Source organism: Nestor notabilis, unplaced genomic scaffold (assembly GCF_000696875.1).
Source record: "Nestor notabilis isolate BGI_N333 unplaced genomic scaffold, ASM69687v1 scaffold16206, whole genome shotgun sequence".
NCBI classification, from domain to species: domain Eukaryota; kingdom Metazoa; phylum Chordata; class Aves; order Psittaciformes; family Psittacidae; genus Nestor; species Nestor notabilis.
In genome coordinates, this window is record NW_009932621.1 from 37,944 (window position 1) to 48,086 (window position 10,143).

Genomic DNA, 10,143 nt, shown 5'->3' on the forward strand with positions numbered 1-10,143 from the left:
TCCTTTTGCCAGCAGAGCCCTTGCAAAAACCCAGAGAAGAGCATATTTTAGCAATTCCTCTCGGAACTGCTAAATTCCTCCTGCTGAGGAGGAAGAGCTGTTCCTAAGGGTGTCTTTAGTCCTCCTTGAAATGCATCAGTCTTTCAGCAAGTGTGTTGGAGATGATGGCCAGATCCTGAGGAGCAGCATGCACACAAGTGTGTGCTCCATCCCTGCCTCCCCAGCTCAGGGACCTGCCAGGCTGGGCAGGGATGTCTGCCTGGTGACTCAAGGCTTTGGCACCTGCCTCTTGCACAGGGACCGGCTGCACAGATGACAGATAAGACATGCTTGGAAGAGAGACCTTGAGCGAGGTGGAAGACAGCAGGGTTGGTAGCCTGGCTCTTGTGAGACAGGGTTTGCCAGTGCTGCTGTATCTGCAGACTTACTGAGGCAGGAGAGCTCCTTCTGCAGATGATGTCCTTCGGAGGGTTTGTGGGAGCAGAGATGTTCTTCTATGACAGAGCAAATCCTGGTGCTGACAGCCAGGTAGATCATGCTGCTCGTCAACTCTACCACCAAACCACCTGGAAACTCAGACTTTTAGCTTTCTACAGTACTCCATAGACAGGAGAATTGCACATACATGTTTACCCACTGGGTTAAAAAGTCCCCATAGCTCATTGGCTTAACTCTTGGGCTATGGAAAGGTTTGGTGCTGGTGCCTGCTGCACTTTTGCCTTCTGTTCTCTGCATAAGTACTAGGAAGGGAGCTAAGATGTGCTTCATCTTCCAGGGAAGAGGATGGATGCAGTGTTTGTGCAAAGGGGACTGACTGAGGCACTGTTCAGCTTGGCCATACAGATTTAATTGTGCTGTTAATGTCGAAAAGCAAACAGTGCTAGAAACCTTTTCATTAAAACAAATTTGTGAGAATATCACTGTTACTAAATGCCTTAAAACATGTCTGGAGGAGGAGTGGGAAGGGCAGCTTCCAAATGGAAATGTTGGCATGTCACTAACCCAGCTGCTTGCTGCTGGCTGGGATCGTTGCAGGGGGCTGTGCCACCACTTTAAGATGCTGTTCTGAATTGCAGCTCTGGTTGTTGGAGCTGAATAGCTCTGAGCAATTCATGAACCACCGTAACTGCGTGTCTGTGCTGTGTATAAGCTCTCCCCAGGGGGAGAAGTGTGTATTTGAATGTCTTGTTTTGATAGGGCATTGCTGCTGGTTTTTAGCATGCACAGAACACAGTCTGTGCCTGGGATCTGCCTTTGTGTGAGGATCAAGAGAGATGAACCAACCTCTTATGTTAGCTTCAGAAAAATAGGCCTGCCATTTCCTTGCGTGTTCTTTTTTATCCCTGTGTGTATATGTGGGAAGGGATTGCTGTTATTTACTATCCCTGGTTAAGCACCAGTCAAAGATCTGGTTCTTTTTTGCATGCCTAGTCCTAATTACAGCATGGGCATGTTTGTTTTCTCTAAGAGGCTAAGCTCTAAAGCAATTTTCATCTGCGGTTTTGTTTTCCTCACCCCACAATGTGAGATCTGAGCAGCTGTCTCGGGTGCTTTGCTCAAAGTGGAGAACAAGCTCTAGTGAGAAGGGCAACTGGAAAGAGATTAATTAACCCGGCCTTGGTTGGCCTTGTAAACGGGGAGAGAAATCTCCTTCAAACTGCCTGTTGCTTATTTAGCTTGTAAAAAGCTGCCTGATCTTGCACTCAGTCTTAATCCAATCCACCTTCTCACAAAGCTAATTGCCAGTAATTTCCTTGCACATCTCTAGTGTCCTTCTCTTCCTGGCTGGCTTTACCAGCTGTGGACCAAGGTGATGGAGAAGTACACTTTTCCTCTCTTTAGGTACAGAACAGACAGTAAAAAGTCTGTTGATCAAGCCCATTTATCTTGATAATTTCGGGGAGATACTTGTCTGAAACTGGTGAGAGGAACATGGAGCAGAGGTGGTAGCGGAGAGTGTCTCTCCACTGCTCCTGATGTATTTACAGTGTGATCTCATTAAATGAAGGCTGGGTAGCTCAGATCCATTGATTTTCATCAGTGGCAACCTTGCTATGTTATCAGAAGTGAGTAATCCCTGCTCTGTAAAGCAGACATTGATAGATCAATAGGAGAGAACATGTTGTACCTCCTGGCAGCTCCATCAACCTTGGAGGGAGAGCTATCAAGGGCACCATCATTCCACTTCCCTTACTTCCAAAGCCTCATAGACTCCTTTCCCACAGTTGCTGTACCTTGTTGTCTTCGTCACTGCTACAAGATGCCCATCAGCCCTCAGGCTGAGATTCCCCATCTCCCTAGAAGAAGCTCTGGTATTTCCTTCCTACCCTGCGGGGCTATATGCCATTAGAGTAACCTTCCTGTTGGTTTGGGTGTGCTAAATAGATCTGTTACTTCTAAGGACACAGCACAAGAGAGTGCCCAAGTTCTAACTTGGGCAGGCTTTAGAAGGCAGGTGGTTGGCATTTTGGAGAAGACCCATGGATAAAAGGAGAGAGAGAGAGAAGTCAACCATGATGGACCAAAGGTTTGGGACTGTGTTGGACCTGCTGCAGCATTGAGTGTCTGTTGTGCAAGACGCTTGGTGGCCCCAGTGGTCTTGCCCATAACAAGATCCTGGTAACAGTGAACAGCACTGATTTTGTGTATGGTTTGAGCATGTTCTGGCTTCCTCTTGGGAACTGGGACTCTGAATGTGAGGCTATGACCAAAGGCTTGTAGGACAGGAGTTGATGGATAGTTGATTATAAGTTTTGGTTAAAGAAACCACCTTAGAGTAGGTTTTCATGTAAAGTTGGTAGTCGGCAGAAGTTTTTATGCCATTAAGCATTAGATACACAACTCAGCTGCAGCAATGCACAGTCAAAGCTCAAAGTAGGAGGCACTCGGGACAGAGAGGAAAGGCAGTGGGGTGAGAAGAATTAAAACCTATCAAGGCTGTTACAAGCCCCTCTGAGCTCTGCTGTCAAGACTTCTGATAACATATTTGGTTTTGAAGATTTCACGCCATGCTGCTCCTGGCTGGGGAGTGAGAAGATGCTACGCTTGCTGCAAATTGTCTTGATAGAAAATAGTGGTACTTGGCCATTAGCTGCATGAACAACCACTTTGTTTTGCTCTCTAATCGCTTTGCCTATACATAATTTGGTGCCTAACACACCACTACAAATACTGTGATTATTCTTAACAGTCATATACAGTACATGTAATTTGAGGGTGAATGTGGGAGCTGTCAGAAGGAAATGTCTAGCCTGTGAACAACTGAAGGTCATGTCACTACAGTGGTAACTCTTCCTCACTCTTGCAGTTAGGCACGTAAGAGCAAATTCTCTGTGCCAGGAGGTCTTGATCTGTGTGGGACAAACAGGCAGGAAAAGGGGAGAGCACATGGGCTGTGAGTGTCATCAGTGGTCCCATCAGTGTTTGCTTTGGAGCAGCAAGGAGCTCAGTTCTATCCTGAGGAATATCAGCTGTGGGTTCCAGCATGAGGCCAGGGCAGCTCCGCTCTGCTGCCCGGCTGGTGTTCACTGTCCTGCTCCACACTGTGGAGCGTGTGATAAGCGTGGGGAGCTGGAGCTTCCCTTTTGCTATGGGAGCAGGGGGGCAGTTGCTTGAGGCTCACCTGGAATTAAAATATGACAAATAATCAGCTTTGCCTTGGCTTGAGTATATATGAGACTTGATGTGTCTCATCCTCTGTGTGATGACGGCGCTTACTGTCCCTACCCGATGATCTAGGTTTGTCTTCTACCTAATATTCCTTCCTCTGTTCTTGTAGCAGATGAATAAAATGCTGCAAGCCAGGGGGTAGAGTCTTAGGAAGCATCAAACCCCTACAACAAATAGCTGCTGAGAGGTTCTTCTCTCGCACATCTTATCTTCCCGAATTAGACACAGAGAGACAATCAAAGTCAATGCCACGCTTATTGTAAAATCTTTACAGCGTGTCCCTGCAGAAGTTATGAGTGTCAAGTTGTTCCCTGGCTTACGGAGGGTTTTTTTTCCCCTTGCTTTGAAGCTCGCCAGCTGGGACTGCAGCTGCTAGGACTCAGATCTGTATTAGCTGAGCAGGAGAAGTGCTGGCCATGCTTGTGTTGCCATCCACAGCTCTGCCTCCTTAGCTTCTGCCTCTGAGAAACTTGGGAGACACCAAATGTTACTGGTAAGCCTGCAAATGCTTGGAATAAAAAGCCAATCTTTTTGCGTCACTGAAAAATGAGGCTTTGGGAATGCACTTGATCCTGTGGCACCTGGAGGGCTTTTTGGGCATCAGGTGGGATTGGGAGTCCTTGGAGTTTCTGTGCAGCAGTGTGAAGAATTTGGAGATATGAGAAGGGTGGATGTGGAGAGTGAGTAATTGGAGGTCAAGAGGCAAAAGTGCCTGACAGAACAGGATTGATTTGAAGCTTTTCACTGGAACACTTGCAACAACAACAAAAAAATAATCAATGCTTATTCCCTGGACTCAAGAGTGTGTTTACTGTATTCAGCAGCTAACATTAAAAGTGAATTCCAGAACTTGCAATTACTGCTTTCTCTTTCCCCTCCTCCTCATTCCCCTTCTTGCTTGCTGGCTTTTGTCATGTTTTGGAGCCTAAGGCAAAGCTAATGCACTCAAACTGAAAGTGGTTTTATAAATAACAAAGCCCACCTTCCCTCATCCTTTCCTTTCCCTTGGGATCTTCTTTTCCTGAGCACTGTTAAACTCGATTCAGCTCAGAGCCACTGAGGTGCCTGGCCAAGGAGACTGTGGGGCGCTGAGCTTGGCTGGGGCTGGGCTCAGTACAAGGCAGTGGCCAAGATGTGTTAGTCCTAATGTGCCCTGATAAGACCCTTTGATTTCCTACTGCCTGATGGCAGCTCCCTTAAACACAGAGCTCTGGTGATGGGGGGCTGTGTGTGGAGGGATGTGGTGGGATGGCGATGGGGAGATGGGAGGAAGGTCCCTGTGCAGCCCCGGGAGGGCATCGCCCCTGTCCCGCACCAGCCTGGGTGCATCGGCCCTTGGGCTGGGAGCTGTGCAGGATGCCCAGCGCTCCCCATGAACCCTTCTGACTGGTCCCAGTAGAGGGCACTGATGTCTGCGCTCTGATCCTCTTCATTAACCTTTGATTAGTGCGGAGTCCTGCGCTGATCGCAGCTCTGGACAGAGCATGGAGCCAAGGAATGTCCCGCCTGCTGCAGGCGGGTGGCTAAAGCCTCGGTGCCGGGGTCCCTGTGGCAGGCTCTGAGCCAAGGGCGACTCCAGGAGTTGCCCTCAGTGAAACACATGAAGTTGGTTGGTTTGGTTGGCTTTTATCCTCGTTTCTTTCTAATTTCCTTCCTTGGTGTGGTCTCTGCAGCTGCAGAGGAGGAGATGGAACCTCCCGGCCCCATGCATTAGCAAAGCACTTGTAAACACAGCTCGATGTGACGATCCTATGTTGGGGGTTTGGGAGATAAAGTGGAAAGAGCTCAGCTTCACTCGCAGACCCCAGCCTAAGATGAGGGGGAGCCACATGCACTTACTCTTGCTTCTAAGCTGACTGGTTTTGATCTGGAAGTTGCTGGTAGGGAAAATAAAGTATGAGGAAATCGGGAATCCGTGGTTTCTGCTCTGCTTTCCTGACTGTAATGGGGGTTTGATGGGGTTTGCTTTCTTTAGTTGGTTTTTTTTTTTCCTTTATTTGTTATGTTCTGGTTGGTTTGATGTTGTTCTGTTTGGTTTTGGCTTTATGTGAATGTGTGGAATAAAGCTGATTGTATGTTGCTTGTGCTTTCCATCTATGTATTGATCTAGTCTGCTCTTCAGATGAAGTGTTTCCAGAAGTATGTAAACCTGATGCTTTTGGGTGTTAACAGAAGCTTCTGGTCTGTTTGTGGGTTGTTCTTTTTGCTGTGGGTTTGTTTGTTTGTTTGTTCCATGCTTTGCCAGTTTAACTCAAGGACCAAGCTGCTTCCCGCTGAGCATGTGGTTGCCACTTGCAGGGGTTCCCAGGCTGGCTCCCAGTGATGTCTGCCCATGGCTCTATGATCAGTGCTGGTGTCAGCCTTTGCTCTGCTTGTTGCTTGGGCTCTGGCGGAACATCTGAGCTGGATTTTGTCTCCCCGCTCTGTGACTTGTGTTGCAAAACTCTCTGCATTGTCCAGTGCAGAAGAAAAGCACTTTGCCAGATAAACTCTTCACATTCGAGTGCCTGGGGCTTGTAAATGCCTATGAGAGGATCTATAAGGAGCAGCAGTATTTACCCAGCTCGCTCTGATAAACACACTTCAGAAGCTTCCCTCGTGAGCTCTTGCTTCTTGCTCTTGGCTGGGAATGGGAAAAAACCAAGTTACATGGAAGAAGCTTGGGGGGAAAAAGGGGGAGACTGCAGTAGAAGGCCAGCGTGAGCTGCTTTGGCAGCCAGAGGCAGCACTGGTGGCTGTGAGCAGCCTGTCTGCCCAGGGCAGCTTTTGGACAGCAGCTTTTAAAAGTGTTCAGCTCCTTGAATTTGCTCTGGGTCTCAAGTGCTTTGCAAGATCTGGCTCTTAATTCCAAACCCAGAGCGTGAAGGAAATGGTTTTCGTCTTGACTTAGAGGGACATTGAGCTGGGGACTAGGAAATAGACTCTGATGGCCTGACATGAATTAATTCTGTGATCTGTTTTCCTTGGCGATGCTTTAGAGGTGGAAAATTCATGCTGAGCTTTCAAATGAAGCCTTGTGCCTCTTTGCACATATGATGTGCAGCAGGGCTGGCTGCAGAGCCTTTGCTCCGTGTAAACTCGCACAGAGCACACATGGTGCTGCCCTTCCTGACTAAAGGAAGGGCTCCAGATCTTCCCACTGAAGCCACTGGAGACCTTGCCAAGGCAAACCCAGCTTTTCCCATGCAGTGCAGGAGTGTTTGTTTGCTGCAGTACCTTGATAAAGCTGCCACATACAGCAAATGAATATTGACTCCAAAGCTGTTGCTAAGACAAGACCCTGGTGAAGCTGAGGAATCTCTTCTCCAGCTGCTTGCAGCAGCAGGCAATGAATGCAGAGAAGGGAGAGCTGCTGCGTGTGCCCTTTTCTACCACTTGCCCTGGGTATTTGTGACTGGTGACAGAGGTGACCCGAGGTCTGGCCGGCTCTTTTAGGCTATGACAAAACAATGCTGGGCTAGTCCAGTGGTCAGATCCCCTTCCAGCTTGGAAGAAACATCTTCCTTTGTCTTGGGAAGAAGAAATAGCCTTGGCACATGGTTTCTCAGCCAGGGCAAAGCTGTCTGTGCATGGAGAAGGCGCTGCCTACCTGCTGCTGGTTCTTCCCTTCCCAGGGATATTCTGCTTCCTCCTGGAGATGTTTGGAGTTAGACAGCACATAACAGATGATCCCTGAAGGGGTCTGCTGACACATAAACATGTTTCCTGGCTCTGGAATGGATCAGTGAGGGATTTAGAGACTCGGAGCTGGGCTGCATGGCTGAGAGATCCCCCTGTAAGCAGGTTATCCTCTTTGCTGCCACCAGCTTTATCTTCAGGTCATGCTTCTGAACCTCTGGACCCAAGATAAATCACTTCCTGCTGTAATTACAGAAACTCATTTGCCTGTGATTAAGCAGTTTGGTGGGAGGTGTTGGAAAGGTGGTTCTTTAATTAGGATGAAAGTGCTTCCTTCTCTTCCTCCCGCAACTCTCCCTGGGCCTTCCACCAGATCGGATGGAGGCAGGTTACTGTTGGCTTGACCCATTACTGACTTAAATGAAATAAGTTCATTTAATGAAGAGGAAGCTTTAGTATGTAGATGTGCTTTAATTACACGGCTTAGTGTATGTACTGGTGTGATTACCCCATGGCTGCTGGGCAGCAGGGTGCCTGCTCTGCAAGTCACTTCTCCAGGGATGGAAGGAGAGTATAAAACAGCTGATGGGGGGGAGGAAAGGATGATCTGAGGCTTTGAAGCACTGGTGAATGGAGTGTGAGACAGTGGAGGTTCATCCCTTTCCCCATACATTATCCTCAACAAATCTGTGCAGGTCCCTTATGCGGGCCCAAAGCAGCCAGAGAATCTGAGGATGTGTGATCCCTCTGGACTCAAAGGGAGCTGGTGTCCTGCAAAGGCTTGAGAGCATGGCTGTGTCTTCTGCCTCCCAAGCACGGTGACTGTGCTGCCTGGTTTCCTGGGCTGGTAGCATGTTGGGTAGAGTCTGGGAGGATGGCCAGGCCTGTCCTGGAGGTCATGGGAAGGGCTGAGAATCAAAGACAGCTCCTCCTTTGGCAAAACCAGAGAGTGGAAAGAGTCCCCTGAGAAGCTCTGTGTAAATGGAGTAAAACCAGCTCCTCCTGCAGGAGACTTCTCTGCCCTTCCCTGGGAACTGGGAGCAGTCTTGCAAGCAAAGAGAAGAACATTAATCTCCTGGTGTCAACAAACCAATCTGAGCGCTTGTGCAGAGTGTGTTGCTTTTAATGTCCCACAGTCCCCGACAGGAGCCCGGGCACACTAATTGCTTGTGAAGGCTCTCTGAAGTGTTTTGCTTGGTGGATGGATTTGTGTGGTCTCCAAGCAGTCCTTGTGGGAAGTGGCAACCAGTGAACCGCCTGATTCAGCACCGATCGATTCCATCGCCTGCGGTATGTGGCTTGGAGCCCGCAGCAGGAGAGGAGAGAACTGCTCGGAGTCAAGATGGGGAGGGAAGTGGTTAGAAACCAGTGCTCAGTAGAGCCAAGAGAAAGATGGGGTCGCAGTGGTCCCTCTGGGTGCACTGGGTTTGATTTCTCTCCCTTCTCCGTGCTGCTGGTTGCTCAATACCACGCAAAAGGGCTCCCAACCTTGAGTTTTCTCTGTGTGTGGATCAGCCCATAGCTCTGCACGAAGCTTCCTGGTGGAAAAGTTCTCTGTGTGGGCTGGAGAGACTCTGGGTTGGATAAATGCAGACCTGGGCTGCTCCTGGGGACCTGCTCCCAGCCTTTTCCCAAGGATGGCTGTGTATGGTGTTTGCAGGTGTAACTGGGGGTCTGATGATGGAGTTGCAAGAGGCAGGTCTAAGAGCCCAACTTTGGTACCTCTCTTGGGCAGAGGCTGGATAGTTTAAAAGAAGCTGCTGGGATGAGCACAGAGTGCTCTGTATCCGTCTGGGACCGGTGCTTTTGTGGCTTGTGGTTTACATCTGGCCAGTGTGTGCAGGTTTCTCTGGTTTTCATTCTCCTGCGAAGCCATTTGGCTTCTCTAGCTAATAAAACGTGTGTTTTATTTGAAGGATGCATTAATAATGCTGCGAGGTGCTGTGCAGCTCCCTGACAGATCCTCTCTCAGCCTGTTATAGGAAGATATGGACCTGGACCTTTAGAGATAAGAGAGGAGGAGAGATTGGATCAGCACTGTTCAGTATAGCAGTGCAATGTCTTGTATTGCTGGGACCCAGGGGAAATGCTTTAACCTCCCTAGCTCTTAGATTTTCCTTATCCTGTGTGCTGGGCATGAACTGTGCTGGGTGTGAGGGTGGGATTTATCCAGCATTTGAAAAGCTCTTGGGATGGGAAGGCGACTGTATAAACCCAGCTCTTCCTTGCTTTGTCAGTGTGGGCCCCTCTGTACGGGTGTCAGCTGGGTCTGGTGCTGTGATTTGTTCATCCCCTGGTCTGTTGGTGCCAGCAGTGGAGCTGGCTCCTTGTGTGCCCTCTGCAAAGCAGCCAGAGTGACTGGCTTTCACCTGGCAGGACACCCATTACAGAGCCAGCAAGATCAGCCCTTGGCTTTCACATCCCCAGCAGGAGCGCAGGGCTTGGGCAGCAAGGCTCACAAATACAAGAGGGCTTTAAAGCAAATCTGGTTTGGAATCACCAGGGCAAGAATGGCCACAGTGGCTCTTGCAAAACCTATCCTCAAAGCCTTTTGAACACTAGTTGGTCAGTAGCGAAGTTGCTTTTGTCCCCTGGATAGGTTTTAGCAGTTTATGGTTCACTTCAAATTCATGTGAAGCCAGGAGTGTGCTTTCTATGCCTTAGTGTGCCCTCTGAGCTCTTCTCCAAGCCAGGCTGGGTTGCCCTGTGCTGCTGCTTCCCTGGGATTAGGAACTTGGTTTGCTCCAGGACAGAAACCTGCACAGAGACTGCGACCCTTTGCATGGGCTGCCTGGCTGCTGGTGCAGGGCTCTTGAGGATGGGTAGGACACCAGTGGGAAGGTGGTTGCTCTTTCC